The sequence below is a fragment of the Peromyscus leucopus genome, chromosome 1 (assembly GCF_004664715.2).
Source record: "Peromyscus leucopus breed LL Stock chromosome 1, UCI_PerLeu_2.1, whole genome shotgun sequence".
Lineage (NCBI taxonomy): Eukaryota > Metazoa > Chordata > Mammalia > Rodentia > Cricetidae > Peromyscus > Peromyscus leucopus.
In genome coordinates, this window is record NC_051063.1 from 106593164 (window position 1) to 106599855 (window position 6692).

General features: G+C 48.3%; 1 long non-coding RNA gene across 1 annotated transcript; it reads right to left on the reverse strand.

The window, feature by feature from the left end:
- Positions 1-2633: 2633 nt before the first annotated feature.
- On the reverse strand, positions 2634-6062 carry LOC114698660. The gene is made up of 3 exons (XR_003735393.2): positions 5782-6062; positions 4001-4139; positions 2634-2771 (listed from the first exon to the last, which is right to left on the reverse strand). It is a non-coding gene; the product is annotated as an uncharacterized LOC114698660 (long non-coding RNA).
- Between the last annotated feature and the right edge of the window lie 630 nt (positions 6063-6692).

The window sequence follows — 6692 nt, forward strand, 5'->3', positions numbered from 1 at the left end:
GTCTGTAAGTATTGTAACCTGGATGGCATTCCCAGAATACTGTTCCCTGAATAATAATAGTAATAATAATAATAGGCCTGGAGAGATGGCTCATTGGTTAAGAACACTGACTGTTCTTCTAGAGAACCTGAGTTCAATTCCCAGCACCCACATGGCAGCTCACAATTGTTTGTACCTCCAGTTCCTGAGGAGCTCACACCAATGCACATAAATAAATTATTTTAATAATAATAATAATAATAATAATAATAATAATAATAATTCAGTCTCCTTCCCCCATCTCTCTCTCTCTCTCTCTCTCTCTCTCTCTCTCTCTCTCTCTCTCTCTCTCTCTCTGTGTGTGTACATCCCTCTAATTCGTGTGTAGGTCAGAGTACAATTGGTTTGCCCTTCCACCATGCAGATAGTGGGGATTGAACTGGAGTCAGCAGGCTTCGCAGCAGGAGGAGCCTTTTCCTACTGAGCCATCTCTCTGGACCCTCTCTTGCTTTGTTGTTATGTTGAGGCAGGCTCTCAGGTCATAGCTCAGGTTGACCTGGAACTCATTATGGAACCCAGGCTGGCCTCAAATTTGAGGGAACCCGAGTGCTGGGATTACAAGCATAGGCCACCAAGCCCAGTTCCTAATTTTAATAATAGGAATTTTAATAATTTTAATAATAATACAATCATTAATCTCCACATTTATCTAATAAATGATCTTTGTTCAACGTTGGGCCCAAGCAAGGTCCCTGAATGAATTTGGCTTGTTATATTTTCTGGCCCTTTTAAATCCATAGTTTTCTCCTTATTTTTTTTAACTTCTCTGTTGAATAAAGCGGGTTATTTGGGCCATGTAGTTTTTGAGTCCAATGGTGCCATTTATCATATTCTTTTATAAGTGTTGTCTGTCTGTCTGTCTACTTATTGATGTGTAAAGACCAGAAGAGGACACTGGGGGTCCTGCTCTGTCTTTCTTTCTGTGCTCCCGAGAGACGGGTTCTCTCCCTGAACCTGGAGCTAGGCTGGCAGCCAGCAGCCGCAGCCTCCTCCCCCGTCACCACAGTGCTGGGGTTGCAGCTGTACAACCACACGCGGCTTTCTGCAGGGGCACCGGGGACTTAAACTCAGGCCCGGGGCTCGTGCAGCTGGCATTCACCCACCCAGCCGCCGGCCGAGCCCTCATTTAAGGCGTTTTTGCTCCCCCCAACTTTAACTGTGGACTGGGAGTCAGGGCTAATGGCTTGATGAACGCCAGACTGCAAGCTTTGTGGATGCTCTTCAGAAAGCTCGGCACTCTGATGTTTGATGTTCTTCTTCTGTGCCCGTAGAAGAAGCCTTTGAGGGGCTCGATCCATGTCTATCATTTCATTAGGCTCTTGTAAGACAATGGCTTATTTATTCATTTACTTGGGGACAGAGTCTCACTATGTAACTCTGAGTGTCCTGGATCTCGCTCTGTAGCCCAGGTTGGCCTGGAACTCACAGAGATCTGCCTGCCTCTGCCTCCCAAGTGCTGGGATTAAAGGCGTGTGCCACCAGGACTGGCACTAATGATGTTTTAATTGATAATTTCTTCTTCCTATATGTCAGCCCGAATACATCTACAGAGTCAAATTCCTCTCATCCACTCTGATTTAACTAACTATGTAGTAAGTTAGAGGTTAACTTAAGCTATATGAGACTGTCTGAGAAAACAACCAAATACAGCATCTCTATTAGGATGTCTACTCCCTAATGCTGGAAATCTCACTTCCTAACAGTATCGACGTGATGACCGATGGGAGAATTGCTTCTCTCCTGCCTCCATTTGGGACGTTCCTGGGACGGCAGGCTCGGCGCCAGGTGCCTTTGCCCCGTGAACCATCTTAGCAGGCCTAATTTTCTGTTTTCTTATGAAATGTATCTTCTTGTTTCTAAAAATATTCTACATTAGGTATTTTCAGTGAAGATGTTTTATATCTGCTCTTTAACCCCATTTCTTCCCTCTTGTACAGATAGCAATTTCTTAATGTTTTTAAATGTATTTTATCTATCTATCTATCTATCTATCTATCTATCTATCTATCTATCTATCTATCTATCTATCTATCTTACAACCCAACCACTGTTTGCCCTCCTTCCTCTCCTCCCAGTCCACCCAATCTCTCCTCTGCCCCCCCCTTCCATTCCTCCTCCGTTTCTATTCAGAGGAGGGCAGGTCTCCCATGGATGTCAACCAAACATATCATGGCATATCAAGTTGAAGGTTAGATGAGGCAACCCAGTATGACGATAAGGGTCCCAAAAGCTGGCAAAAGAGTCAGAGACAGCCCCTGCTCCCACTGTTAGGAGTCCCACAAGAGGACCAAGCTACACAACTGTAACAATAAGCAGAGGGCCTAGAGTGTTTTAATTAAAGAAAACATTCACATGTTTATGTATCTTTTTTATGTTTTTGGTTTTTTTTTGAGACAGGGTTTCTCTGTGTAGTTTTGATGCCTGTCCTGGATCTTACTCTGTAGCCCAGGCTGGCCTTGAACTCACAGAGATCCACATGGCTCTGCTTCCCGAGTGCTGGGATTAAAGGCGTGCGCCACCGGCACCTGGCTATGTATCCTTTTTTTGATAATGATAATGCATCATACATATTTTATCCAACTTTATTCTCTCCCCTGATGTTGAGCCCCCCTTCCCTCCTGGACAAACCTCCCCTACTAATGGCCCTTCAAGTTTTCACACTGCAGAGAGCCCGGCCACGGCAGCTTCATGCGAGTGGTTTGTTTTTGCCAGCGTATCTTTGGAATCAATTCCTAGAAGAGAAATGTAATGTATGTAATTTTCTAGAAATTACCGAATTCCCCTCCATATATGGCTCCACCATTCCATATTCCCATCAGACAGGGTGTGTGAGAAGGCCAGTTTTCCCACGGTACTGCTGAGGAGGGTCTGCTCTCCGGCCTTTGGCTCGTCGCCAGTCTGATAGATGAAAAATAGCATCTTGGCCCAGTTTTAATATGATCGTGTGGACACTTTACAGATTTCTATATGTTCAGGGCCTGATTCACTTCTGGGTCCCCAGTGCCCAGCATGGAGCCCTGAGAGAGCTCTAGAACAAAGGAATGAAAACACAAACACAACACATACACATCCATGCACACACACACACACATATGCACACACGCACATACACATACACACACACATACCACATACACACGCATGCATACACCACACACACACACACACACACACACACACACCAGGTAGGTAAACAGATGAGGAAATGAAGTGTTAAAGAGGGTGGCTGACTTGACAAGGTCATATGTCCATTAGGCATCAGAGCTGGGGCTAGAGTTGATCTCATTTGTTTCTCTTTGTCTAATTTAAAATATTTTTTTTCTGACTAAAAAGTGAATAGCAGCGTCCAGCAGAGAGTTTAGAGAGCACAAGAAAGTGTAAACAAAAAATTCAGCTTTTCCACCTTGCCACCCATTTTTGGCTGTTTAGTTCATTCCCTCAAATACTTTATGCTTTTTTTCTGCCAGCTTTGATTATTCCACCCATGGCTTTATACTCTTTTTAATTCCTTAAAAAACTTAATCTATTTATTTGTGTGTGTATGCGTGGGGGTGCTTGTGCTAAGTGCTTGTGTGAGGTCAAAGGACGCCTTGTGGGAGTCGGTTCTCTCCTTCCACGATGTGGGTGGGTCCCAAGGATTGAACTCAGGCCATCAAGCTTCATGGCAAGTATCTTTCTACCAAGCGGCCTGCCAGTCCTCTGTTATTTCTTCCCTAACACTTTCTGTGTGTTTTAGTCAATAATGAATTGTCAGAGACAAGCTACTTGAAAAAAAAAAAAAAAAAGCTTCGTTACCTCACAATTTTGGGTGCTGGAAGTCTAAACAGTGAGGGCCTGACCTTGGTGAGGGTCTCACACAGAGGGTGGAGAATGGATGTGGAGGGAGGACATCCGGAACAGGAAGCTGGAGAGCTGGTGTGATGGGTGATTTTTTGTCCATTTGACACAAACCTAGACTTACCTGGAAAGAGGAATTCTTGATTGAGAAGATGCCTCCATCAGATTGGCCTGTAGGCACGTTTGTGGGGCATTTTCTTGATTAATGATTGATGTGGGAGGGCCTACCTCACCTGCCATGGTGCTGCCCCTGGGCAGGTGTCCTGGAAGACATAAAAAGACAGACTGAGGGAGCCATAGGGGCAAGCCAGTGAGCAATGCACTCCCATGGTTTCTGCTTGAGTTCTGGCCTCCAGGTGTCTGCCTTGAGTGCCTGACCGGCCTTGGTGGTGCACAGAGAGCTGAGGGGAAATGAACCCTCTCCTCCCTCAGTTGCTTTGGTTGTGTCTTTACCACAGCAGTGGAAAACTCCCCAGGACAGATGCGTGGGCCAGACTCAGGCTCTGCAACCTCTCACGAGAGCTACATTAATCTCTTTTGAGGACACGTCTCCAGCAACCTAAGGACTTCATGTTAGGCTTGGCTTCTTAAACATTCCATCTGCTCTCACATCACCACCTAAAGACCAAGCTTCCAAAACATGAACCTTTGGGAGGGGCAGCCAACATCCAAACCACACATCCCATTCACGACAACTCTGCAGACGAATGGCCATACATTGCCTTCCCTATTTCAATATGCTTTAATGTATTTCTTTTCTGTTACTGCCCAACTTCCAGATTATTTCCAGATTTTTGCTGTTATGAAAATATTCTACCATGTTGATCTTTGTTCACACTGGATTTTTACCCCTTAGAATTGGTTCCTGGAATCCCAGCCCTGAGATCTAAGTTCATGGTTTTTCTTGGCCACACTCAGAGGGGAGTCAGTTAAGTTTTGCCCCATGACTCTGTAGAGTCCCTGCCTTGGCCTGCTTCTCAGAGTCTGTCTGTGATCTTTAGTCCAGACACACACCCAAGGCCGCCTAGAAGATGGATGGGGTGTGGCCCACCCTGAACAAGAACTGGGCCTCTCCTGGCATCCACTCGTATTCTCTGTCTTTCCAGGGCTATAGACAGATGACCTGGAGCCACCGGGAGGAAGCCACACACAGGCAGAGGGGGAACTAACAAAGGGGAGGGGCGGTGTGGGTGCTGAGCAGGTCTGTGAGCACTCACAGGGCGGTGGGTGAGCAAACGCTGGGGTCAGAGCCTCCCACTCTGTGAAGGACTGCACAAGTCAAAGATGGTGGGACTTGGGGGGGGGCTACCTGGAAGAAGGGACGAGTGAGTGCAGTGATAGGAACATAGCTTTTGGCAGATGGGGTGGGCAGTCGGGCTCTCCAAACCAAGTCCAGAGACCCCGAGTCCTATCCCACAGACGGTAAAGCTGGGCGTGGCAGTAATGTCCGAAGTGAGAATAATCCTGAGGCTGCTAGGGATGGATGGGGGCAAGATTGAGGTGGAAACTAGGTAAATGCAGGGAGAGGCCACTCCGTTTGGAGACTGTATCTCAACACCCTGTGACAAGGGAATCCAAACGAGAGCATGGAGATGAGTGATAGCGGTGACACAGAATGGAAAATATTCTAACAGTTTGCAGACAAAACCTGGCCTAGAGCCTGGGCTACCTGGAATCCAGGCTGCTGAATGTGACCTGGAACAGATCTCTTGCCTACATCCAGGCCTCCGTTTCCACTATTCTGCCCCAAGAAGGTTGCATTGGCTCGTCTCTGAAGATCTTTATGCTCCACAGGCAGCCAGGCAGCCGGGGTTTCTTCGGGGAAGAGCGGGGAGGACCCTGGTGTTCAGCAAAGGGAATGCCAGGATGGGGGCTCGGGGTCCCAGCTCTGTCTCTCCACCTTACCCATCTTGCAGCCCGAACAGCAGTGGGGTGGCCTGGGCCCAGGCCAGAGACCAGATGCAGGAGAGCGGAATTGTCTCAGCTGGCAGAACAGAGAGGAAGAACGCAGGACTTCCAAAAAGCTGTGAACAAGTTGTGGGCTCTGGCTGGGTGCCAAGGGCCTGCAGCGAGCCAGGGTGGGGGAGCCGGGCCCATTTCCCCTCTGTGCATCAGGGCTGCGAGATGACAGAGAGCCCAGGGTGACTGACAGCCTTTGACAGCAAACCCTGTCCTCCTGGGCTAAATAGACGTCACCTGGCTGCAGGGCGAGGCCGCCTCCTCCCACCCCACCCCCACATGAACAGTTGCCATCGACAGCACTGGACTGCCCGTCTCTCCCGGCCTCAGCTAGTTCCCAGGATGGCTGTTGTGCTCCTTGGCTGTAGATCTCGATGGCTGCCCATGGCTGTGGAGACCCGCATGCTTGCCTGTGGTTATCTGGCTAAAGGGAGCCAGTGAAGATGATTTTCCTGGCCTGGGTTGGAATTCCTTTTCTTTACTCTGAATGGGACAACTTGCGGCCTCTTTCCATCTAATTACAGTCTCTCCAGGGATGCCCTGTGCGGACCGGCTTAAAGCAGATGGGATCTAGTCTGAGTGCTGGGAGTGGGGAGAACATCCAAATAGAACTGGGGTTCTCTGAGGTAGTAATGATGTGCCTGTGGGCCCCCGGAGTCTCAGCACTGACTGAATCAGGCAGGGCATCCAAGTCACCAGGGCAGAGAGGGGGAAGAGTGAGTGGTTCGGGCCACCCAGAGGGCAGGTGGCCGAGGCTGAATTGTGAAGAGTAAGTAAGTACACAGCAAATCCAGCGGGCTGCAAGCCTCCCCTCAAACCCTGTGTGGTTTCTCCTAGTAGGGCTGGTTCTGTTCCAG